At 35.2% G+C, this 27,918-nt stretch overlaps 1 protein-coding gene across 1 annotated transcript in view; it reads right to left on the reverse strand.

Annotated features, from left to right (window-relative positions):
• LOC145255857 (uncharacterized) overlaps positions 1-27,918 on the reverse strand; it is a 254,038-nt gene that overhangs the window by 72,323 nt on the left and 153,797 nt on the right. The window lies entirely within an intron of this gene.

The following is a 27,918-nucleotide window of genomic DNA, read 5'->3' on the forward strand; positions in this document are numbered from 1 at the left end:
AACTGCACGCCTGTGGAACTCTGTTCCGCCTGCCTGCTTCCCTCCGGACTACAACTTGGATGGCTTCAAGTCTAATGTTAACAAATTCCTAATGAACCGCCCCCTTAAGTAAACACTTTATCAAATCTCCTCACTAACGTAATGTACTTGCAATAACCCTTATCCCTGAGTGGCTTCCGGGCCTTGATAAGTGGTGATCTCTTTGTAAAAAAAAATAAAAAAAAATAAAATAAAACAATATGAATGTAAAATAAATACCTCTATGGCTTTGGAATGCTTTATATCCCAACTGACTACAACCTGGATGTTTTCAAGTCCAACACAAACAAATTTCTGATGAACCTCCCCCTTAAGTAAGAGACTTTATCAAATCTCCATTACTAACGATTACTACGATACTATCCCATTGATTACTGTACACGCAATAACCTTTATCCTCGAGTGGCTTCCTTGTAAAAAAAAGAATATCGATATGCATGGATACTATATTATTTTTTCAATAATATTAGCATCATATTATTAATATATATCAGTAATCTTTATACTAGGCATGTGCACTATTGGTGTAAACCTGATAGGGGGATATAGTTTTGAAAGCCGGTTTATCATAATTTTTCTAGGTTTCTGATTAATTTTGATTGTGTTTGAAATATTAAAGCCTAAAGTTCATTTCCAAAAGGAAAAAAAATTGTACACATGAAAAAAAAAAAAAAAAAATGTTTTCACGACGAACTTCGGAAGCTGAAAAGTTCAGCTAAATTTTAAAGTAAAATAAATTCATTGTAAAACTTCCCTGAAATATAAATCTTAGTTTTCTGGGAGTATTTCAAAGAAAATGACGTAAGGTGGTTTGAGGGATGGGGTACAAAACATTGGAGTTTTCCCTAGCTCTACATCCGTACATTCCTATCGTGAGCATTCGTATAATTTTTACCATTTTTTAATTTAATTATTTTGTATATTAAAGCTTTTAAAATTTAAAATTTTTTTAATTTTAAAGATTGAATAAAAATTATGTTACGCTAAAGATTACACGTTTATTCACGCAAGGAAAATATTAGAATCTTACATATAAGCGGCCCTGTCGGTGGGGCATTAGAATACGCCGACTGTCCCCCCCCCTGCAGAGGGTAAATGTCCCTCAATGGGGGTCCTGGATATGACTTTAAACTATATCTAGTGGTGAGGCCCCAGCTTGTGTGCTTTGGGGAGTGTGGAGCAACCCTTTAATCACCATTGCTCCAGGGGTTCACTCTGACTCGGAGTGGTAGTCCCTGTTAGGGTTCCAACTAAAATTTTTAAATAGAATATATTTGTTGTTTTCACGTCGGTTTCTATTTAAGAAACCGACGTGAAAACAACAAATATATTCTATTAAAACATTTTTTTCTTCAAAATCTTTGGATTCGGCATTAAATAACCCGAAAAGGGTTGATATGCCGTAAAACAAAAACAACCAACCAACATTCACAAAACTCAAATGCATCTGAATTTTCAAACTTTTTTTATTCTTGATTCCAATTTTGATTAATTGTCCCCCCCACACATATATATGATTAGGAATGATAATTATTCTTTATATCTATAGACAGTCGTTGAATACTATCTGATTGTTTACTGTTTATTCACGCTTAATCAAATTTCATAAAAAAATTTTTTTAGTGTTACTCTGCTTTATTTTCATAAAAAAAGCAAAACTAAATTTATTCATTTTTTTTCTACTGAAAACCATAACTTTAATAAAGGTATTTTTTGTTTAAATAAAATAATAATAAATTTCCACTAAGATTCAAATAAAAAATAATGTGTTCATTATTTGATAAATACTAAGAATTTCATCAAAATTGGTTAATTTCCTGATTTTTTTGGTGAATTTTTAAGTAAAGGGAGGGGGTCAACATGTTTGTGCATTTTGAGCAGCGGTTATTCATTTTGCACGTACCTACATACCCCAGTGTTTCATGCCTACGCAATCATCAATGCAGGAAGTGATAATAACTGAGGGCTTCGAACGCAGTCAACAAAGTCGACTTTAGCTTTGTAGGTCAGTGCTTTTCCTCTCGACCACCAATAATAAACTCTTAAAAGAAATGAAATTAGAATAGTTATGAAGTCATGCATGTTTATTTTTTTTTATAATTACATTTTCACCCCAAACAAGGAACATTGCCACTTTGATGTAGAGGGCTACTATCAGGGACATAAGCTACAGGGGTACTATGTAGGGAGTTGGGCAGCAAGGTGTTTGTTCACGTTACACTTGAACTTCTGCATGTCAGTACAGTTGGGGAAGCAGGGTCCCGGAAAGGGAATTCCAAAGTCTAGCGGTTCTGGGGAAGAAACTACTGGAGGAGAAAACTCTCTTACATCTAGGGATTTCTACTGTGAAAGGGTGGATTTAGCTGCTTGTCGGGTCTGTCGGGAGTATTTACGTCGAGGGGGTACAAGTGATTGCAGGTCGTCAGAAAATGAACAAGTTTAGAGAGAAAAAAAGTGTATATATTTATTTAACGCATTTTTAAAAGTGTATATATAGACATTGAACAACCCAACTTTCCCATACACACACATATGTTTTCTTTCCCGATATGGGTAGAATTCGAATACTGTTTTCTTTTCATTTTCGTATGGTCTATGATCATTTTCTTTTTTTTTTTTTTTTTTTGCACCTTTCCTTTTAATATCCTGAAGATGTCCTCTGCAATAGGGACGAAACGTTGATTATTTTATAAATGCATTCGGTTTTTTCTTTTTTCAAAACAACATAACGTCAACCATCGCTGGTATGTTTATTTTATTTTATATATATATATATATATATATATATATATATATATATATATATATATATATATATATATATATATATATATATATATACACACAAGAACAAGTAGTTAATAAAACATGTTAAAAACACTTTGATTGAAAAAGAGTTAAAAATATATTTAATTTTAAAAAGGAAACACTAAATAAGTGGATAGTCCTTAATCCGCGGAGTTTCAAAGAAATACTTTCCTTCTCATCAATGGGTAGGATTTAGCAAAATGAGGGATCGGATTTTCACTTTTTTATTCGCCCTATTCCCTCTGCTTCACTTTTTGTCATCAAGTAAGATCTGTGACTTATTTGTAGCTTCATAAAATATTTTTTCAAGCAAAATCCGATCCCGCATTTTGCTAAATCCTACCCTCAGATGAGAAGGAAAGTATTTCTTCGAAACTCCGCGGATTAAGGACTATCCAATTATTAAGTGTTTCATTTTTAAAATTAAATATGTTTTTAACTCTATTGAAAAGTGTTTTTAACATGTCTTATTAACTACTTGTTCTTATTATAAGCTCTTTCTCCTATTTGGTTTTATCGAGCTTTTACATCTGGTTGAGATTACTTTATAAATATTAATTCTTTAATATTTATAATATATTTTAGTTTTACAATCTTGGATCATTTTGGTAAACTTAACTGTAATTCTTATTATATATATATATATATATATATATATATATATATATATATATATATATATATATATATATATATATAATAAGAATTACAGTTAAGTTTACCAAAATGATCCAAAATTGTAAACTAAGATATATATATATATATATATATATATATATATATATATATATATTACAGTGATTATCGGTCTTACAAAGTATTATTGGACGTGATATTTTATATGAGACAATCCCAGCTAAGTAAAATTGCTCAATATACCAGATAGAGTAAATGAATCAAAATTTAGGAATTTAAAACTTTATGATTCGAAAAAGTTAAATTTCAAATATAGAATTTTTATTGTTCGCAAACAAAGCATAGAGCTTAATAAATATATTTACTTAACCCATGAGTTTTCGATGTTTATCATCTCCTCAGAGGAAACATATCAGCAAATGTTATTATTGGTTGGCACCTTATTTGCAATAAGCATAGAAAATTTAGAAAATTTTTAAGTTTTTAAAGTTTTTAAATCATTTAAGCTACATAAAATAAGGGAAATTAGTATCGAGACAGAAAAAAAATCGAAGGAAATACATTTATTAAACTGTATTCTTTGTTTGCAAACAATAAAAAAAATTCTGTATTTGAAAATCAATATTTTCAAATCATAAAATTTTAATACCTAAATTATATATATATATATATACAGTGATGATCATATTTATTGGCACGGTAAAATAAAAGTTAAATTTTGTCTAATAAATTCTAAAAAAGGGATTAAATTAAAGAAAATAACAAAGTATATTATGTATTTTTAACTGGCCTTTCCGATGCAGCAATCGGATTTTAGAAAAAATAAATAACAAAGGAACAACAAACATAATTGCAAAAAAACCCTTGTTCAAAATTATTGGCACGATTTATTTAATAATCAATTGTATAGCCTTTGGCCTTGATTACTTTCCTCAGTCGCTTTTCATAGTTTACAACCAAGTTGTTGCACTCTTCAGTAGTAATTTTAGCCCACTCTTCCTGACAATAATCCTCCAATTGAATAAGATTCTTAGGCTTCCTTTGCATTACCCTCAATTTTAATGTTCTCCATAAATTTTCAATTGGATTAAGGTCTGGGCTTTGTGATGGCCACTCCAAAACATTAATATGATTGTCCTCAAGCCATTTCTTAGTCAGTTTAGCCGAATGCTTTGGGTCATTATCTTGCAGGCCAGTTAAAAATACATAATATACTTTGTTATTTTCTTTAATTTAATCCCTTTTTTAGAATTTATTAGACAAAATTTAACTTTTATTTTACCGTGCCAATAAATATGATCATCACTATATATATATATATATATATATATATATATATATATATATATATATATATATATATATTGTTATCCACAGAGTGTTTCGTTGTATCATAATTCTTTATTGTGGCTAGGCCAACACTCATCCGCAGCCCGGCATCGAACCAACAACCCTCAAACCAGTAAAATTAATAGTTATACATAGTATATTGATTTTGTAAACTTTAACATATATGAACTCACATACCTGATTGTTTAGTTTATTTCACGAACTGATAATTTGAATTGTTAATCTCCAATTATAAAGCATTATTTTTCAACTTTTATTACTTGAAAATAACTAAATGCAAATATTGATTTAAACGTTTCTTCACTAGCGAAGCCAGAAGCAGAATTATATAAATCTCTATGGATAAATTAGTAGCGTTCGTGTGTGTCTGTGTGTACAACTCTCTTACAGCCCACACCACTGAACCGATCATAACCAAACCTGATTTCATGATGATTTCCGATCTAGGGATGGTGCACATTATTTTTCAAGGTCAAAGGTCGGGTACCTTGAAAAATAATGTGCATCACCCCTTAATACATTATCTTTGCTAGTATATTACTAAAAAAAATACGTTTAATGTATTTATTTGCTTCCCCACCAAAGCAAATTAGGCACAAGGCCGTTTTTTTAATGTGGGGTAAAAACCAGCTCCCCTAAAAGTAGGCAAAACGGGGGCACTTTGGTTACAAAAAATAATAATTGTCCCAGTATAGAGGGGTTCCCCTCCATTGACTGGTACAAATTATCTTAAGTGCAGCATCTGCAGAACAGATGGTATTTATTTGCTCCCCCACCGAGCAAATTAGGCACAAGACCGATTTTTAATGTGAGGAGTGAAGGGAGGGGGAAGGGAAAAAGGGGACCAGCTCCCGAGAGGAGGGAAATGGGAGCTAGTTAAAGGTCAAGCATGTGGGGTTGCCCCCACATCTGGTCTTTCCTAGTCATAGCTAGTCATAGCTAGTCATAGCTTGCAGCATCTGCCGGAACAGACACTACACTTTGATCCCAACCCGAAGGCCAAGTTGCCGCATCTGCAGAACAGATGGTATTTATTTGCTCCCCCACCGAGCAAATTAGGCACAAGGCCGATTTTTAATGTGAGGAGTGAAGGGGAAATGGGGACCAACTCCCCGGGGAGTAGGGGAGCTGGTTAGTGACAATTGGTATGAAGGATTGCCCCAACATTGACCAAGGTCTTATCTGTGGGGTCGCCCCCACATATGGTCTTTGCTTGCAGTATCTGCAGAACAGATGCTACACTTTGATCCCAGCCCGAAGACCAACGTTTAATGGTTTTCTTAGTTCTTACTTCCGTTTCCAGGTTAATTAGCATCTTTCGCTTACGAGACGAATTTAAGCTTGACCCACTTCTGGCTACCATTTTTATGATGGTCGTTTAGATTTTAATCCTATCGTTTTCCACACCCCTCCATTTACCTATCCCCCCCCCGGTTTAGTCTATCAGCCAGACGTTATTTGACTTTGGATTTTTATGCTTTTGTTTCATCTTTCTCTACGACTGTATATCTATATTTATTTTATTCTTTTTCTCTCTGTCCTCTTTTTTTTTCTCACAAATTTAAAAAGCGTTTATTTAACTTTTAATTTTTTTCTCTTTTTCTTCTTTTCTCTTTTTCTTTTTTCTTTTTCTTTTTATTTCTTTTTTTCCTATTCTTTTTCGACAATATCACGTAATTGCTTACGAAACAAAAACTTCTCCAATTTTTATTGAGCAACATAACCTGATAATGCCTCTAGTCATTCATAACTAATTGACTGAAATATATTCATGATTGTGTAGCGATACTGAAATGTTTATGTAAAAAATAATCGGGATCCTATACTCGGTCTGTTTTCCTATTTGCACACGTTTAACCAATATAAACATTTTTTTCTGTATTTTATGACTGACATAAACTGCTGCTTGATTTAACCAGCAAATTCTTAGCTCAGCTGTATTAGTAAGTTGCTAATATCTTTCTTTCCTCTGAAGAGAAGAATAGCATTCTTTGAATCTCCGCGGATTAAGGATTAAAAACATATTTTTATCAAGACTAAATTAAAAATTTACAAGGAAATATATATATATATATATATATATATATATATATATATATATATATATATATGTATATATATATATATATGTGTGTGTGTGTGTGTGTGTGTGTGTGTGTGTGTGTGCGCGCGCGCGCTAATGTGCAAATTGTGTAACCCTGACCTGTTTCACTTCCAAGCAAAAAAAAAAAAAAAAAAAAAAAAAAATAGAAGTGAATCTCCGGGCGAATCGTTAACCTTGTTTTGTTTTTTGTTGTTTTAAACTTTTCCCTCTTCTTTTCTGCTTAGCGTATTTACATTGCCGACTTCCGGCTTTGGAGGTTTTGCGAACGAGACAAAATGGCGGACACGATTCTCTAAATAAAAAAATAAAAAAAAAACGAAAGAAAAAGACATAGGAAAACAAAATGCATGTGCTAATTTGTTGTTTTCTTTTTATTTTAGTTAACTTCATTTCATTTTCTTCAGTTTTTATCTTTGAACCAACGGAATGAAGAATTTATATAAATAAAAAATAAACGAAAAACAAAACGTTGTTCGTCGTCTGTTTTACGTTAATAGACGCCTTATCTTATTTTCATTTTTTTTTCAGTAATGTCTCGATCATATTATAAATGAGAAAAAGAAAAAAGTAAACAATTTTTTATGACAATCGCTCCAGATAAGACGTGAAGCCACTTAATGTTAACAAGAACGAAAGATCATTATTGCAAAGACATGAAATTTAATTTAGTCTTGAAAAGATCACGCTTATGGATTTAGGCAAGCCCGTTCCACAGAAGATATCCTAACTGTAATCTCTGAACGTATACACTATTCACTGGACAAAACAAGGAGAGTAGAGCAGTAGCCCTAGATATAGCTAAGGCTTTTGACAGGATATGGCACGATAATCTTCTCAGGAAAATCAGATCATACAGTATCACTGGAAGAATTCTTAACATAATTAAATCCTTCTTTAGTAAGAGAAGAATCCAGGTTGTCCTCCACGGTCATACATCTAAACAATATGATATAAATGCGGGAGTACCTCAGTGTCTATCCTGGGACCTTTATTATTCCTTATATTCATAAATGACCTCCCTGATAAAATTGTTTCTGAGATGGGTATATATGCTGATGACCCACGCTCTATAACAGGCACAAGGGGAAAACAAATGAACACATATCTAAGGAAATGGCAGAAGCACTAGAGGATGACCTCCAATCTGTAGTGGAATGGGGACAAAAATGGATGGTCACATTCAATGTTGCCAAGACTAAGCTTGTTTTCTTCAATAATTACAAGAAACCTCTATCACCAATAGCAATGTCCAAAGACACATTACTTGAAAGTACTTCTTTTAAATTCCTCTGAGAATGTACCAAAGAAAAGAGACACGAATACAGTTGAAAGACACGAGTTGATTTATAACAGGATTAAACGGTATTTAGTTCAACTGAATCATCTGTGAAGCGCATCTCTCAAATGAGCACTCGGTGCACCTTCGTCTTCACTAAGACGATGTTGAATAGGTTGCCGACGGTTCTAGTGTGGAGAAAGATGCTGTCGTCTGACTCGTGTAATCTGTAGTGTAGGAGCAAGAGTAAAAGATACCAAAGAGTGTACGCGCCAAGACGCATCATTGCTTCACACCGCTCTTGACTGGGAAGTGGTCCGAAGATGATTCATCGTCCTGGACGGTGCCCATCATGCCATTGTAGAATGATATGATCGTCCCCAGAAGTTTTTTTTTTGGGGGGAGGGGCATCTAATCCTGAGAAATCCGGTTGAAAAGACCGACTGACTAAGTCAAATGCCTTGATGAGGTCAATGAATGCGAGATACAAGGGACGTCTCTGTTCACGGTACTTTTCTTGCAACTGCCTACCATGTCTATTGTTGACCGTTTAGCCCGAAATTCGCACTGTGACTTTGGGTAAATTCGATCAGCCAGCAGTTGAAGGCAATTGAGGACAACTCGAGCAAAGTTTTTTAAAAGCATGGTTCTACCATTTTCAGGGCTGATGGATTTCTTTTATTCTTTTATGTTTTTGTCTGGTGCTAAGTTCTGCGGTAAGCCTTTTGGCTGTATAAGCTTCATACAGCCAATGAAACAAGCAAGTTGTGGTGACGTAGTAATGCCGTATTCTCAAGGGCTGAGGTAGCCGGTGACTGTCCACTAGGCTCCGAAGATTCCTCCCACCGTGAGGAGCAATCCCTTTCTCCAACCTTTATTGGGGTTAGGCGTAAAACCTTGGGACTGCGGGTTGGCTCTACTCTGACACAGCAGAACTGGTGATCTCTCTCTAGGTGCAGGCCTGGGCGATTAATAAGAAAACCTAAGTTTGCCTAGTTACCAAAGCCTCCCTCTCGGCGTAGGAAAGGTAATCCAATACAGCCAGCGCAGCTGCAGGAGTTGCTGGAAGGATGTTGAAGAGCTTCATCATCGGCTTGCTGGGACTCCAGACCGGATGACTGTCGGGATTTTCTCCCCTAGCCTGTGCCTTTTCCAAGGCATCCCCAGGGCAGTGGAGCTATTTTCCCATAGCTGGGGTTCTTTCTGGTTATTATTAATACTGCATTCCAATTAGCTGCCTTGTGTTCTTATGCAGCAAAGCAGTAGTCTACTAAATTTCTAGAAAGAAAAAATTAAAACTAAATTAAAATATAAATTTAAATATGAAATAAAAAAAGACTATTTACACTTATATTTTTATATTGGCGAATTTCCAGTCTTTACGCAGGGTCTCGCCCTTTCTCGATTTTCTTATTTTTCTGGTTTTACTGGAAATCATAGAACTCAACAGATAGATCCTTCTAGAATTGGTATCGCCCCTTTAAGAGTAAGTGCTTATATCTCTCGTTAAACGGTTTCAATAATATTAATAAGCGAAGATTATTTTTATTATTTGTCTTGGATTTTATTGCCTTTTATTTAATCCTAATCAACCTTTTATATGTTTAGAAATTGTGTTTTACAACTAGTTTAGAAATGGAAACTCAAAATCAAAGAATACCTGACGACATAGTACACACTTTGGCATCAGATCCGTGAAAATTAAATTTGGCATCAATTGAAATGAATGATTCTAGTCTTGGAGAGGCTCCATGTTTTGAAAAAGCTTCTGGGCTTGACCTTTACTCCTGATCTGAAATGGAACACATACATCAAATCCATTGGCAAGGTCACTGGAAAAAATGGTGAGATCCTTCAACCGCCCGAGTAGATATCTCCCTGCTTATACAATTCTCTACTCTAGCCAGGTACGTCCAATAATTGAGTACTGTTGCCACATCTGGGCAGGATCTGCTACAGAGAGTTCAAACTAGACTTCGTAGCCTAGAGGGGGATGGCCTTTTCTCTTCCCTGCAATCTCTTTATCACAGAAGAGATGTTGCGAGCCTGTCTCTGCTTTATCGTTATTTTCATGGCAAGTGCTCGTCTGAGCTCTAATCCATGGTCCCCCATCACCAACCTTTCACGAAAAACACTCGTCTAGCTAAAACCACTATTAATAATTTCCCCAACTCTTTATCTGTGCCTAAACGTAAACGTAGATTCCATGAACAAAGTTGATTTCTTAGAACAACACACCTGTGGAACTCTTTTCCGGTTGCCTGCTTTCCAGCTGACTACAATATGCTCGTCTTTAAGTCCAACGTAAACAAGTCCTTGATGAGCCATCCCCTCAATAATCCAATTTACCAATTTTCCACTACTAACGATTACTACGATCTTATCCCATAGAAAATGTACCCCCATTTACCCTTATCCTCGAGTGGCCCCCGTGCCTTGATAAGTAGTGACTCCTATGTAAAAAAAAAAAAATGTAAAAGAAAATTTTTCAAACATTTTTGACACCTTTCAAAGCGCTTTCCGATGCTGAGAAAGGGATAAATGCAATTATATAAACTATCTTACAAAAAATTACTTTTAATTTCATTATAAATAATGTTTGCGAGTATTTTTCTTGACAAAAATTTTTCATTTAAATTTCGAACATTTTTGAAAAAAGTTGCACGAAATGACCTTAAAAAAAAAAAAAAAAAAAAATTCTGATCAGTTTGTTCAGGCTTAGAATGAGGCATCTTACCGGATGGCACACATTCATACTAACTTAGATATTCAAACCGAGAGCTCCTTTAAGATTCTGACTGTTCCCATTGAGTGCAATTGTTTGAATTTCTTTTGCACTTGGTTCACCGGGTATATTTGATTTTTTTACATGGGTCCACTTAAGTGTGTACACGTATGGGTTTATTCTGTATGTATGTGTGTGTGCGCGTGCGCGCGTGTAGGTTTGTATGCTTGTCTTCATGTGTCTATATCTGTGTGTATCTGGGTGCGATTTTTGTGTATGCCTGTCTGTATGTGTAAATGTGTATGTATATACGTATTGATGTATATCTATATATGTGTATCCGTGCCTTGAACGCGTGTACGGGCCTGGCGCACTATCAGTGTATCTATGAAATGTGTTGGGTGTGTTTGTGTACTATTATGGTGGCCTGTGCGTATATATCTGCGTGTGTACATATCTGCATCTGGGTGCATCTAGGTGCGTTATTTGTTTAGGTGTGAATATCTGTATGCGTACGTATGTGTATGTGTCTACGTATTATCGTGTCTATGTGTGTATGTCCGGATCTTGATGAGCGAGTGTCTATGACGTATATTGGGTGCAACCAGACGGGGTCAGGTATTTATGATTTCTCTGCATCGTATTATTTAGGCTAAGCGCACTGGTCGTTCCCTTGTTTTTTTTTGTTTTTTTTTACGAAACCAGGTTTTTTAATTTTGTCTTTTGCGAAGATGCCAAAAAGATGGAACTTCTTTGGTGATCTACATTCCTCATAGACATTTACACACACACACACACACACACACACATACAAACACACACACACACACACACACACACACACACACACACACACACACACACACACACACACACACACTCACGCACGCACGCACGCACACATTTTTGTAGCTATAAAATACAAAATGTTATTACGAAAAGTGTGTGTTTACGTCTTTGCTCTGTTTATTTCTTATTTGGAGATGTATACAAATATATATATATATATATATATATATATATATATATATATATATATATATATATATATATATATATATATATATATATATATATATATATATATATATATATATATATATATATATATATGCTAATGAAGCCAGACATGACTTCTGTTGCCAGGGTTCGAATCTCTCCACTGGCGTTAATCGTGACACCCTGCACTGATGATTCCCAAAAGGTGAAACACTAGTGTCTGTAGGTATTTAATTATTATAGTAAATAATTATATATATATATATATATATATATATATATATATGTATGTATGTGTGTGTGTGTGTAAATGCATTCAACCAAATTGTATTAAGGCTAAGTAATTACAGACTTCAGTTATCTTAAGCATACATTAAATCTGAGGTCATAAATATGCAAAAACACTTAAAGAGCGCTGACCTCCGCTACGATATAACACTCGTTATTTTTATGTACTAATGTATCATCGCATATCCAGGTCCAAAAGCTGGTCGAGGATAAGAATTAATCTGATTGTCAGTTGGCGATAAGCAATACCTTGAAATTGTAGGTTTTGTGAATACTTTCAAGAGATTAGATAGGCCTACAAAACTTAATACACTTGGTTTTTATCTGTTCAGGTACTCCCTTATACTAGAAGGATGATTAAAGCTGATCAGATTCTTTCTTCAAGTTCACCAGGGTCAGGAAAGGACCTTAACACGCTTCAGCACTTATGCAGAACACGGACCGCGCTGGAACAACGGTGTTATGTAGAAATTCATTTTTTACTGTTCTGTATCTTCATCGTTAATAAACTAACGCGCCGCTAAAATTGGATCCAACTTGAAAAATTAAATTAAAAGATAATGAAGGATATGATGGGCCAACTTACCAGAGTATAGCTGCCCTGGGAGGGGGGGGGAGTGGCGATGCTCTTCTAATTTCCAAAATGAACGATTGCTTTCTAGCTATGCTAACAGATGGCGGTTCTTTTATTTCTTTTTTATGGCGGCTTCAAATAACCAAAAGTTTTAGACCAATTAGAAAAAAGGTTAATTATTGTATTTTTTTAATTCTTTAAAGTTTATTATCATTTATATATAGATACAGTTTTATTTTTTAGTTTATATTTAATAAAGATAACAGAAATACGACACCACAAGATAATCAGAAACGTTTGGTGAAACAAAATTTTGTTAACATTGGAATTTAAAACGGCCACGATATAGTCACATGGGAAGCAGCTCCATGGAATTGTATTCCAAAAAGAAATGATTCGGTCTTGGAAACATAAAAGTTCTCTTTAATTGCCAGTACACGCAGGAAGAAAAGACAGTGGTTGTAGCGAGATGAGACTTTGCTGTGAATGTTTTACGTTCGTGATGGGCAGAGATAGAAGCTTCGTAAAACAATGGACACAATTGTTTCAGATGTAATATTAGTAGTATTAGTGTTGTGTTGTGTAGTTGTGCGGTGTGTAAAATAATATTAACTTCAGTATATGTTGTTTTTTTCTGTAAAGTTTTAGCGATTTCCTTTTTTCGGTGAAGATGCTGCACATCTAAATTACAACGATGATCATATATTATTATAATGATATTTGAAAACGAGGCTACATTAAACGAAGGTCAATTAGAGTTTTGTTCAAGGTTTCCGGATTGGCCCTTTTAAAGCCAAATTTCGCGAATTTAGCTTTTTGTCAAATTTAGCAGTTTGCCTTTCAAAAATTGTATTTGACCTTTTTTTCAAAGCGTAGCGTACGAATTAATTAAGCAAAGAACAAGCAGAATATTATAGAGATCGAAAGAAACGATAGCCTAAGTCTGATGCAAACACGATATTTATTCAAAACGGACAGAATAAAACAGGAAGACAGACGAAAAGTCTGGGAATAAAAGATCGAATACATATTGTTAAACACCTGATGTGCTGATGTGTACAAACGCAGACAAACATTTGTTGCAGGTATTGACCGGAAAAAATATTTTAACACTCGTATACTAACGATGAATGAATAGAAGTGATATTTTAAACTAATGAAATACTTGTTCGTATATATTTTATTTGTATCGCCTGAAAAAAAAAAACAAAAAAAAAACGAAACAAAGTCAACAATGACGGATAAGTTGAAATAAGCCGGGAAGATGTAAACCATTATTTAATTATTACAGATTTCAAAATCGAGATTATCTCCCTTTTAACCCCTTCCCTTTTTTTATTAAAAATTTTCAACACGACAACTGGGCAACACTTTTTTACTTTTTGAATGTTGTCTAGATTACTACAACTGATTTTGTTAGATAATTAACATTGTTAAAAGTTAATTAATTATTATCGATCTCTCTGTCTATCTATCTATTGATCTATCTATTACATAGTGTAATCATTGAGGTTCTCACTAGGGTTATCATCGAGGGGCACCATTTACGTTTGGTGTATAACATAAAAAAGAATTCCGTGTGCGTATGATTGTCTCTAATATAAATGGTTGTGTGTTTGATTATCATAAAGGGAATCGTGTGTGTGACATGTATTTTCAGAACCTACCTCTGCTTCTTCGATGTTGGACCATCTGGAAATTTCTCATCCTGGAGGGAGACTTGATACCTGTTTGACGAAGATTTATCACTCCAAGACGATGAATGGGTTTTATAGTTTTTATTTCACTTTCCCCAGAGGTCCTGCAGAAGGTGGAAGTGAAATCGGCCTGTGTGGGTTCTTCTTCTACACACGTCAGCGTTCGTCTCCCCCTCCCCAGTTAAGAGGGGGAGACAACGGAAAGCCGCCCGTCTTCTTTAAAGCCCAAATCAAATCTCACAGATCTAGCCAACCTGACCACGTCACTCATACGTAATCTGGTCAGCTGACCTTCGGTTCTGGTAAACGTGTCTACCCCCACGTTTACTCACCTCTCTCTCTCTCTCTCTCTCTCTCTCTGTAACATATCTATTCAATGATATTCTTAAAATAGTTTATATTGGGAGTTATTTATTGCTTATAGAATAAAGTGTAACGATGGGTTTTAGCTGAAGATGTTGATATAAATTAGCTAGGTTAAATAAACAAAATAACCATGGGCAGGATGACGTGGAAAGGTCACACGTTAGGGATATGTGTGCTTTTTGAATGATGACGTAACGAAGCTGAGGTCAGGAGGTCAGAAAGTTTAGAGTAGGAGAGTTGGAGTTTAGTCACGCAAGTGAACAGACGTACTTGAAGCCAGGAAGTGAGGCTATGTAGAACAAATATGTAGAGATGAAATGCAGACTCTGGCGAAGAGCAATTGAGACAACTGAAATAAATTTATATTTAAAAAATATAAAGTGTTGTTCTATGGTCTCACAAAAGAAGGAAGAACAGATGTCTCAATTGGTTATGGTGTTTTGTCATTTCATGTTTCATCACGGAGCTCAGCAGTGAAGAGAGAAGAACTCTTGAGGAAAAAAAAGGTATGAAACATATATTATTCTTTTTATTAAAAAATGATACCTTACGTAAATATGAACTTTAATATATACCCGTGTGATAACTCTCTGATACAACATGACTTAGTTTATATGTCGATATCATATCCTCTGGCAAGACAACATACATACAATTTATACGTTTTTATCTGATCCCGTTACAAGAACGATATTTCCCACCTCTCAATATAACATATAACTGTTTTAATATCTCCCACCACTCTATATAACAATTTAGGATATTCTTGCACGGCTGAATCAGGAAATGACATCTGTTTTCCTCCATCAGGTCACATTTTTATTTGAAAAAAAAAAATTCCGATCCTGTGACGAAATCGATTACATATTTATTGCATTATCGGCTAATTTCTATTAACACATATCCTAAGTATGTTTTTAAGAGAATAAAATGTTTGGCCAATAGCAATATTTTTTATTGATTACCTAAACATTGATAAATGTAAGTACACATAAGTTGCACGTTACTTGAAATTCCGTTAATATACTTAGTGGTAGGGAGGTCTCTCTTAAATACTTAGTGGTAGGGAGGTCTCTCTTAAATACTTAGTGACAGAGAGGTCTCTCTTAAATACTTAGTGACAGGGAGGTCTCTCTTAAATACTTAGTGACAGGGAGGTCTCTCTTAAATACTTAGTGACAGGGAGGTCTCTCTTAAATACTTAGTGGTAGGGAGGTCTCTCTTAAATGCTTAGTGGTAGGGAGGTCTCTCTTAAATACTTAGTGGCAGGGAGAAGTCTCTCTTAAATAATTAGTGGTAGGGAGGTCTCTCTTAAATACTTAGTGGCAGGGAGGTCTCTCTTAAATACTTAGTGGCAGGGAGGTCTCTCTTAAATACTTAGTGGTAGGGAGGTCTCTCTTAAATACTTAGTGGCAGGGATAAGTCTCTCTTAAATACTTAGTGGTAGGGAGGTCTCTCTTAAATACTTAGTGGTAGGGAGGTCTCTCTTAAATACTTAGTGGTAGGGAGAAGTCTCTCTTAAATACTTAGTGGTAGGGAGAAGTCTCTCTTAAATACTTAGTGGTAGGGAGGTCTCTCTTAAATACTTAGTGGTAGGGAGAAGTCTCTCTTAAATACTTAGTGGTAGGGAGGTCTCTCTTAAATACTTAGTGGCAGGGAGAAGTCTCTCTTACTCTCAAGTGAGTTGATTGGCCAAATAAAGAATTTTATGGATAAGGACCGTCGTGTGTCTACAGAGACAGGAAATGGACAGTTTGATGTCAGTGTGGGAACTGTACACACAATTATTCACAAGGAACTGAAGATACGGAAGATTTGCGCGAAGTTTGTCACAGACTATTTGACTAAGATGGGCATCAAAATAGTTCCTCACCCACCCTATAGTCCAGAGCTTGCTCCTTGTGACTTTTGATTATTCCCTAAGCCTAAGGAAAATCTTAGATACTGTCATTATAAGACACTTGAGAAGATGAAAGAGGCTGTGACAAGGATCATTGATACGTTCACACAAGAGAATTTCCATGTGGTCTTCCAGAAGTTGTAACGGTCCAATAAGTGCATTACAGCCAGAGGAGATTACTTCGAACGGGACTACAGTTTTATATGTGTACTATCAATAAAAATGGACTAGAATCTTATTTAAGGCATCCTCATAACTCTGCAAGATGGACTGAATATATATTCAGCAATTTGATGACAACACGCAAGAAACGGATAATCCACGAACTGTTAGTCGACTAAAATATGACCAGTTTCCAACAAACAGACAAATGTATGAGCTTCCAAATAAGATTTATCTCCCGTTTATTTTCTTTAAGTTTCGAGTACGACAATGTTCTCTTTCCATCGTGCACAAATTAATCAAAACGTGTTTCATAGAATACTTTGCGGTTTAGTAAAATGTTTCCCAAACGTCGCGACACCATGGAACCCCTGAGCAGGGCAAAAGTTTTTTCATGGAGCACTAACAAAATAATTTCTAAAATAAATATGAAAAACATTAATTTCAAATTTTAACTTATTTATTAATTGTTCCTTTTCGTGATTTTGCTGTATTTTCATGTTTATAACCATTTGTTTGTTTTTGATTAATCAAAAATTGTTGCATCTTTTGTTAATTTATTTATTTTTATTTTTTTACATTTTCATAAACCATCCTGAAAATCTTTACACCTGTAGTTAAGTATCATATCTCTTTCTAGTAAAAAAAATTAACATAAAAAAATTAAATGCCTGCAGCCTTTTAATTTTTCCATATAAAGCATTTGGTCCTCTTTAAGAGAGGGCTTGCAGAGTCCCTTAGCCTAACTCATGGAGTCCCAGGGCTCCGTGGAACCCACTTTGGGCAATCCTGGTCTAGTATTCAATGCAGGTGACTGATCCGTTTACTGGTTCGGTGTTCGCTTTGTATATGTCTCTGCATGAAATTTCTGCGAGAACGGAAAAATCAGCTTAAACTGCTAACATAGATATATTTCAGCATCAATAAAGATAATAAAATGATAAGATTGTGTAGATTTTAATTTGCTTTATTTTTTATCGAAACTAAATTAATATAGCAGAAAACTAATTAAAGGTATAAAAACTTGAGCAGTGTCACTAGTAAGATAATCTGGACCGTTTATAAGTTGGACCAAAATAGAACTGAGGAATATCGACCAGAAGACCAGGAAACTCATGACTATGCACAATGCATTAAACCAAAAAAAGGATGATATTGACCGACTCTATGTGAAAAGGAAAGACGGAGGAAGGAGTCTGGTCTATATAGAAAACTGTGTAAATAACATACACAAAAAAAAAAAAATAGAAAAATAGAAAAATACATAATGCAGAACAATGAAAGAATAATTACCGCAGCAAGAGACACTGAAGAACGAAATAAGAAAAAGAAAACAAGGAATAAGACATAGAAAGAAAAACGGGAAGAGAAACAGCTACACGGGCGATTCATAAGGATTACAAACGATTACACTAACGAAAACAATTGGAAATGGCTACAAAAAGGAAACCTAAACAGAGAAACCGAATTCCTAATAACAGTCGCAAAATATAACGTGAATTCAACCAACTACATCAAAATAAGGATCCGCAAGACACAAGAAAACAGCAAATACAGACTCTGTGAACAAAGAGATGAAACAATAAACCACATAATAAGTAAATGCAGCAAACTAGCTGAAAAAGAATATTAAAAAAGACACGATCAAGTGAGGAAAGCAATGCACTGGTAATTATGTAGACAACTGCATCTTGCACACCAAGACAAATGGTACAAACTCAAACCGGCAGCAGTACTGGAAAATGAAACTCACAAGATCCTATGGGACATGGATATACAAGCGGATAAATCCATCCAAGCAAAAAGACCGGATGTCATAATAATTAACAAGAAGAAAATATCCTGCCAGATTGGAGATTTTGTCGTTCAGCAGACTACAGAGTGAAAGATCAAGGAGACGGAGAAGCGGAGCAAATACACGGAACTGGCCAGAGAGCCCGAAGAGATCTGGAAAATGAAGAAAGTTAAGATAACACCATTAATAGAAGAGCGCTATGAACAATAATGAAAAACTTTGAAAAAAGAATAGGAGAGGTTGGAATCAGAGGGAAGACTAAGAACGTACAACAGATAAAAATCATGAAAACTGCAAAAATATTGAGGATAACACTTGAATGTAGAGATTAGCACACATAAACTACAGACACAAACTGAACACACAGAATCTGCTACAGATGTAAAACAGAAAGAAACATCACATGAAATCATGAAAACTGAAACGGTATACTTGCAAGTTAAACTACCTACGCGTCTTCCCACCCTATTTCTTCTGGGTACGGCACAACACCAAATAAATGATGACGGTCAAAGAAGATGGAAAGACTGAGGAGAGAAAGTACTAGCCAGACCTCCGTTAGATGAGTGCAAAATAAACTGGGATCTTGGGGAGGCTTATTGCCACCCAAATTCCAGTGGTGACCAATGGTAGCTGCCAACGAAAAATCAGTGGTAAGCGGCTGTTGTGATCACGCAAATTCATCTGCAAAAGTTATCAAAAGTGGTGGAGAGTGCTGTAAATCTGGTGAGACTTGTTGTCACTCAGACTCCAGGGATCACCACATTGATGACGACCTGTGTGACTAGTTTTAGTGAGTAAATAATTGTAAGCTATACAAAAAAAAAAAAAAAAATATAACCACCAGCAGCATCACCACCACCAACAACATAATCATTATCATTATTGTTATTATTTATTTATCATTTCCGACAAAATAAATAACTAAATAAGAGGTGCGTTCGTAAAAAAAAAAAGAAAAGAAACTTTCGTTTCACTAAACGGCAATTAAAAAAATACCTTCCTCGACAACAATGGCCGCTCCTGACAGTTGGAGGAAGGAGATTATAAATTAATATGTCCTTCTCAAGTGGAGGAAGAACACGACGTTTGAAGTTCAATTTCTCTTCACGGCACATCCTCTTCCGATTCGCGATAAAAACGTTTTATTCTCATTTTTTAAAATTTTATTTTAGAAATTAAAATTAGAAGCGGTTGTCGTTTATTTCAGAAAGGATATGCTCAGTCAGGCACTCGTTTGGTCACCACCGCGCACCTTTTATTTGAAAACAGGTTTAGCCACTTCAAAAAGAACAAATTAGTCGGTGGCACCATCCCAACTCGGTGCGTCTCTGTGTTAGAAGCACTCCTGTTTGTCTATATCGGAAATGGCGAATCGCATCGACCACCTACACAGTCGATATTAACATTGCTCCAACATTCGTTTAAATGATGATGAATGAGATTAGATACTCCCTTAAGATGTAATACTGCTACGCCATGTCAGAAAACTTTTTCAAACAGAGTACAAAGCCCACTTCACAATCAAACAGATACCCTTATAACTGTGCATAGGAGCGCGTGGGAAAATATCAGCCGCAGCATAGGATGGCTGCCTTGCGAAGAGATTAACAACAGCAGCAGCTGAAAAAGCACATATGTAAATTAGGAAGTGTGCAACTTAAAGTCTATAGGGAAATACGTGTGCCGCTGCCTACTGTCAGCCGGCGTTAGGGTTGCTGGCCTTCTTTTCCTGCTTGGTGTCTCCTAAAAAAATAAACTCCAATGGATGGAATTCGTTTGTTATTGAGTCACGAATTCCGTAGGCAAGAATAAAATAACTCCAGTCGTAAGTCCTTGTTTTTTTTTTTAAAAGATTAATTATCAAATAAATTCTGAATATGAACAAAAAAAATGAGATTTCTCGTTTTTGCGACGACCGATTGTCTTCTCTTTCTCCTCTCTTTCTTGTGATCAGTGAGCGAGAGATATAGCGTGGTGGAGGGGCGTCCAGACCCAACTCTCAATTGCTCAAAATTAACACACACACACACACACACACACACACACACACACACACACACACACACACACACACACACACACACACACACACACACACACACACACACACACACACGCACAAAAAAAAAAAAAAAAGAACACGCTCCGCACATCTTATAGTAAGGGAACGGATAAGGGCGAACAAAGTCTGGGAGTTTAATGCAGCGAATCTATCTTCATATCGTAAAAATTAAATTCGCCCTGATTAGCTAAATTGGTAAAATCACTCGTGCGTATTGATTAAGTAACTTTCCACCAGAAGTTTCTCACACAGGCAATTCTGAAACCTTGATCTTGGGTTCATATTCGAGACAAAACAATGGTGTCTACTATTCTACACCACGCAATGGTTTCCTTAAAAAAACAATACTTTTATTAAATATTATTATCAATCTCCTAATTCAGTTATTTTTTCCTTTTGAGTTGCGTCACAAACCAAACAAATTGAATCAGCAAGACAATCGAGGGTTGTCTGGAATTATTCACATAATAAAAAGCTCTAATTTAGCTCTAATCGAACCGTTACTGATGTAATGTGCGATCATCACAGGTGGTTGGGTCACAAATTGTATGTATATATAAATAAACACGACGTAAATTCTCATATGTGTTTTTATTTACAACGTTATATGGCCATGCACGTTTCTTTCTAAAAAAAATTCGTTTTCTCTGATGAGTATCCGTTAGGGAACATCTAATCTAATATATAAATCTCACTATGTCTGTGTGTGTGTGTCTCCGTTTTTCAAATTGTATCTCTTCCTAGACGGATGATCGTTGGACGGCGTGCAATAGCCAAAAAGATTGCATTTTTGGTGCAGAATTTTATTAGGGGCATTTAATCGATTAAAATAATTGCTAAGGGCTTCAAAAAAGAGTTCAAACTTGAAAGCAATAATGCATTGGCAAGCGTAGCAAAATGGCGTCATTGCGCGCATGCGTACATCGAGTAAAACATGTCTTTCTTTAGATATTCACAACTTATTAAGGCAGTTGTCCCTTTGGTGCAACGGATAGCGTGGCCGATTAGTAGCACAAGTGCTGCGGTTTTGATCTCCATTATTTCTTTTTTTTTTACATTCCGTTATTCTTGAATTTTATACGTTATGTAATAAATACACAAGAAACCTTTTATTAAATAAAAATACAGAAGAATGTTTTGGATTTGCTTAACGAAAGTGTCATATTGAAAATATATGATATATCGGCTTATTTGTTACATTCCACAAATGAAGTAAATAGATCAAGTAATGGAATTTGTATTGGATTTACTACCCATATAAAAAAACAAAGGAAATCTTACCTGTGGCGTACATAAAAGTAATCCAAACCGAAAATTATGTAATATATTCGAGTAGTATGACATTTATATAAGAAATAGGGTGCTTCTTTATTATAATAAACCCTCACCTATGGCACACAGAAAAGTCCGCACAACAATATGTAAAATCATCGAGTAGTTTCATCAATATATTAGAAATAAGATACTTGTACATTATCCTACCCAAGAAATAAGGTACTTGTGTAGTATAGTACTCATATGAAAAACAAATAAAATCCTACCCGTGACGTGCACAAAAGTCATTAATGTTCCGTGTTGATCCTCCGATAACACAGTTGTATCAGTTAAGATAAAAATGAAATACAATAAGTCTTCAGATGTACCTCTCCACCGTACTGTATACACCGATACTCTATGGCTGACTGGGATAGCTTCCGTACATTCATATCTGATCTACCTCTGCATTCCATGTTTAAAAAGGATGTGTCCTCTATAGTATCAGACCTTACCGAATGGTTAATTGTAGGCATAGACCGATTCATATCATCCAAACAAAATTCCAACAAAAACCTAACAGCCAGCCATGGTTCTTCCCAGAAAGTGCCGCTGCCATTGCGCACAGAAATCACTTTTTCCATAGCTACCAACGTAATAGATGCACTGAGACTAAATCTGCCTTCAGGATTGCCAGAAACCACTGTAAAATAGTAAAAAAAAATGCAAGAGAGCTATATACCCAGTCTGTTAAATCCAAAGTAGCTGAGCAGCGGTTTGGTTCCCACGAGTTTTCGCAAATAGCAAACAGGATCCTGAACAGATGCGTGCGTTCTATCCCAACCATCATCAATAAACCTGAGGTCATCTCGTCAGCATAAGACAAGGCCAAACTATTCGCCAAGAACTTTGCAGCTAACTGTACCCTCTGCGACGAAGGGCATTAACTCCCCGTATTTCCTCCTACAACAGACAACACATTACCCAACATACAAATATCTGTGCATGAGGTCGCCAAACTAATCAAGAACCTTGATTCCAGTAAAGCAACTGGCACAGACGGCATTCCAATTATAGTGTTGAAAAAGCTTCAACCAGAACTTTGCCCCATACTAACAAAACTGTTTAAGCGTTTCCTTAAGGAGAAGTGCTTTCCTACACCCTGGAAAACCTTGTCAGTATGCCCTGTATTGAAGAACTCAGGTGATAAGTCATCTCCCTCTCAGTACAGACCAATAAGTCTCTTGTGTGACCTGAGTAAGTTACTGGAATCCATATTAAATAAAGGAGTAGTCAATCACCTCAGCAGAAATAACCCCCTTAGTGACATGCAATATGGTTTCCGTTCTGCTAGATCTACAGCTGATGTGCTAACAGTTATATCCCATAGGATTAGTGAATCTCTCGACAAAAGCTTCCTTTCTAGGGCAATTGCTCTTGACATATCAAAGGCCTTCGATAAGGTTTGGCATAAGGGCCTACTTCACAAGATTTCCAGCTACGGTATAACTGGAAATGTTTTCTCAATAATTAAATCATTCCTCTCTTATAGGTTCATAAAAGTAGTGGGTGATGGGCAGCAATCAGAGGCCCACAGTATTAATGCTGGAGTCCCCCAGGGGTCCATCCTGGGTCCAACTCTCTTTCTGATCTACATCAATGATCTCCCAAAATATATACTTAAATCATTCGTTGACATCTATGCTGATGACACGACCATCTACGGCAACACATCAAAGGCCGTAAATGACAAAGCTCTCTCTAATTCCTTCTCCTCTGATCTTGAGCGCGTGGTTCAGTGAAGGAAGATATGGCTGGTTACTTTTAATGTATCTAAAACAAACAAAGCTCCTAACTTTACATCATCAACGCTCTGTTCCTCATCTAGCATCAATTGAAATGGATGGCTCTCGTCTTGGGGAGGCTTCATGTTTTGACAAGCTCCTGGGTTTGACCTTTACTCCTGATCTGAAATGGAACACGTATATCAAGTCTGTTGCCCGGGTCGCTGGGAAAATGGTGGGATCCTTCTACCGCTCCAGAAGATATCTTACTATTGATGCAATTCTCTATCTCTATAAAAGCCAAGTACGTCCAAAGATCGAGTACTGCTGCCACATCTGGGCTGGAGTTTAAAAATAAAACAGCCTATCCTATCTTGACAAAGTACAAAATAGACTTTGTGGCTTAGTGGGAGATGCTCTCTTCTCTTCCCTGCAACCTCTCTCTCACAGAAGAGACGTTGCGAGCCTGTCTTTGTTTTATCGTTATTTCTATGGCAAGTGCTCGTCCGAGCTCCAATCTCTGCCCCCCTCCGCCGATCCTTCATGATAAACACTCGTCTAGCTAAAACCACTGCCAGTAATTTCCCCCACCTGACTACAACTTGGACGTCTTCAAGTCCAACGTAAATAAATTGCTGATTAATCGCTCACTTAAGTAAGACACTTTATCAAATCTCCAATACCAGCTATTACTACGATATTATCCCATTGATTATTATACACAAAATAACCCTTATCCCCAAGTAGCTTCCGGGCCTTGATAAGTGGTGATCCCCATGTAAAAAAATATCACGTTATATATTCTAATAGCATGACTTTTAAATGGGAAATAAGGTGCTTCTTCACTATAGCAATAGATGAAAAAAAAATTCTTTCTCTAGACGCACAGAAAATTTAGCCCAACAAAAAATTATTTTAAATATAGAGTTCTTTCATTTTTAAATTTAAAAAAGGTACTTCTGCAGTATCCTTACCGTGAAATAAGGTACTTGTACAATGAAGTACCCATATGAAAAACAAAGAAATTCTTATCGTTGACATAAGTTATCAAAATCGAAAATCATGTAAAATATTCAAGGAGTATAACATTTATATAAAATATCCGGTGCTTCTTCACCATATCACTCTGATGTAAAAACAAACACATTCTTACCTGTGATATATCGAAAATTTAGCACAACAGAAAATTATGTAAATAATTTTAAATATGTATTGTACATTACCCGCCCTAGGTAAGGAAATTTTTTTCCACATACGTGCTCTAAATTTTCTGTCCAATGAAGGTACAATTATTCCATACATATGTTGTATAATACCCGTTCTAGGATAGGTAAAATATTCTTTTGCTCAAGATGGCAAATGATACATAAACATAAAAACTTCCTCTATTCTAAGAATAACAGGTATGTTGAAAAAATTTCTCATTGTCTTATATGGTCTCGAGCAACGCTGGTGGCCTTGCTATATTTTTTTATATAGTATTAACATAAAAATGTGTTTTTTTTCTGCGTAAACGAAATAAGCCTGTAAAATGTATCGAAATTTTGATATGTTCAAAAATGTGTGTGTGTGTATGTATATATATATGTATATATACATATATATATGTATAATACACACACACACACACACACACACACACACACACATATATATATATATATAAATGAGATGTACTTTGCTTGAAGCATTGTGTGAGATAGGTATATAGAAGATATTAAGAAGGCTATCACAATGCAGGGAATGGAATATAGTCGGTGTTGATGAAGAAAGACGAAAATAATGACAGTCAATAAATCAATATATATATATATATATATATATATATATATATATAATTATATTATGTAGCAATAATATATTTTACTTGAAGAGTCCAATTATTCGTCTAATCCTTGTTACAGTGTCCATGATATATTCCGGGAAAGCCCCTTTTTCAAATGGTGGATGTTACAGACCTATTCAAAACATGCTAAATGGAAGAATAAAATAAAATGGCTGTGCGACTTTTCTTTATCTTCTACTTTTTATGTTTATGAGACTCTACGGCTTACAAATGAACTTTACCTAAACGCAAAATAATTTGGTAAAAATATAGTTTTCATTTCCTCAAATTTTATGAACCGAAAGTTGCAATGATTACAAAAAACACAAAATGGGAAATTCAGGAAGAAAAACAAAGAAAGGAGAAGGAAGAAAGAAACCGATGGCATTTGGGGTAAGACAATAAATTCCCCCACCAACCAACGCAGAGGCCATGTTAGAAACGAGATCAGTTTAACGTAGAAAATACTTTCTTATAAATAATTTTGCTTTATTTGCGAGGTTTTTAACCGTGTCTGATTCTTTTGTTTGTCGGTATTTTTCGACTTGGATACAAATAAATACTGAACACTGAACTATTAAAATTTTAAGTCGTTTTAATTTTGAAATACATCACAAACAAGACTCTCTAGATTGTAATTAAAAAAAATGCGAAAAATAAATTGGTCACGACACAAATATATGCACTTCACACAACACGCGATAAAAAATAATTCTATACCTCCTTTGCCAGTTTTATAAGGGGATAATGAATTTAATGAAGGGATAAGACATTAAAATGAAGTTCGTATTTTTTTAATAGTTTGACAAATACAGCTATGTCTTTGTCACCGGTTTAATACGAAAGGACGTTTATCTCACTGGACGTTAGTCCACTCATTTGTAAATTCCTTTAATACACTAATCCGTTATTCTGTTATTCTTTAGTCGGATGCTCCATTCTTCCATTAATCCGTTATTCTGTTTGCCTGTTATTCCATTTCTAGGTTTGTTCATCTATTATCCGTTAATCTGTTATTCTATTATTCTATTATTGTCAGTCAGTTTGTCAGTTAACCCCTAATTCCGTTATTCTTTTATTTCCTTAATCTGATATTCCGTTTTTCTTTTATTTCGTTTTCGTTAGTTTGTTATTCCGTTACTCTGTTCTTTTGGTATTCCGTTATTCTGTTAGTTAATTATGTTACTATAGTGTGTGTGTGTGATTAAATCGCGAAGTGATTCATACGAACACTAAAATGTAAATGGCTTTGATAGCTTACACTCTTTCCTTCACCGTTTCGTTGGAATTCGCATCCCTCCCCATTCTGCAAAGCAAGAAAGATTTCACAGAAATGTGAACTGAAAATATTTGTCAACCAATGAAAATCGTTTCCAGCTTCAAAAGTAACCCGTATACGTGAAAATAGCAAGTCGACGCGAAGTTAGAAACTCCTATAAAGAAAATAGCCAGAAGCTCGAGGGACAGAGACAGCAGCAACCGGCCGCATCTGAAGGTACTAAAGAACACCACACCCACTTAATGATGCACATACCAACCTTAATCAACTCGCTTGCATCTATACCAACACTAACAAAAAGTTAAACACATACACAACGCCACGCTGCCAAATACTCACATATGTATGTTATTTACATATGCGTAACATGGATGCTGTGAACATTTTGATTTGTGACTACTATTCATGCAACTTTCTTCACCGAACGTGTTTGCATATGAACATTTATTGATATGAAAATAGCTTGTATATTCTTAGAAAATTTTAAATATATAAAAAAAAAATTTCTTATAAAATTCGTTTCCTCAATTTTTGAATGAACAAAACTCTGTTTTGCCACCTAGTGACCCTTTAATTTTCTTAATGTTTCATTTATTTTTTTATAGTTCTTCAAGATATTTAGCTTCATCGAAAGGTAGGTACTTTGTGTGAGTGCAGAGTTTGGACGCAGATTGTGGACGCGCATAGTAGACAACAATTCATCTCCCTAGCGACAAAAATGCAAACTTTAGTGTGACAAATACACCGAACTTTAGTGTGATAGATACACCAAACACTTAATCTATAAATATAAAAGCGAAAATGTATGTATGTATGTATGTATGTATGTATGTATGTATGTGTGTACGCTTTTTCTGTATGTCTACAAAAGGCTTTTTTCAGAGAAGCGGTCGCTCGCTTCACAACTTTTTAAAACTTTTTATATTACATATAAATCGTAATATCTCAGAGTTAACAACGAAGCTCGCCTGTCTATTTAATTTGCTCGATTT

This window comes from Euprymna scolopes, chromosome 31, assembly GCF_053919585.1.
Source record: "Euprymna scolopes isolate OS-2025 chromosome 31, ASM5391958v1, whole genome shotgun sequence".
Taxonomy (NCBI): Eukaryota; Metazoa; Mollusca; class Cephalopoda; order Sepiida; family Sepiolidae; genus Euprymna; species Euprymna scolopes.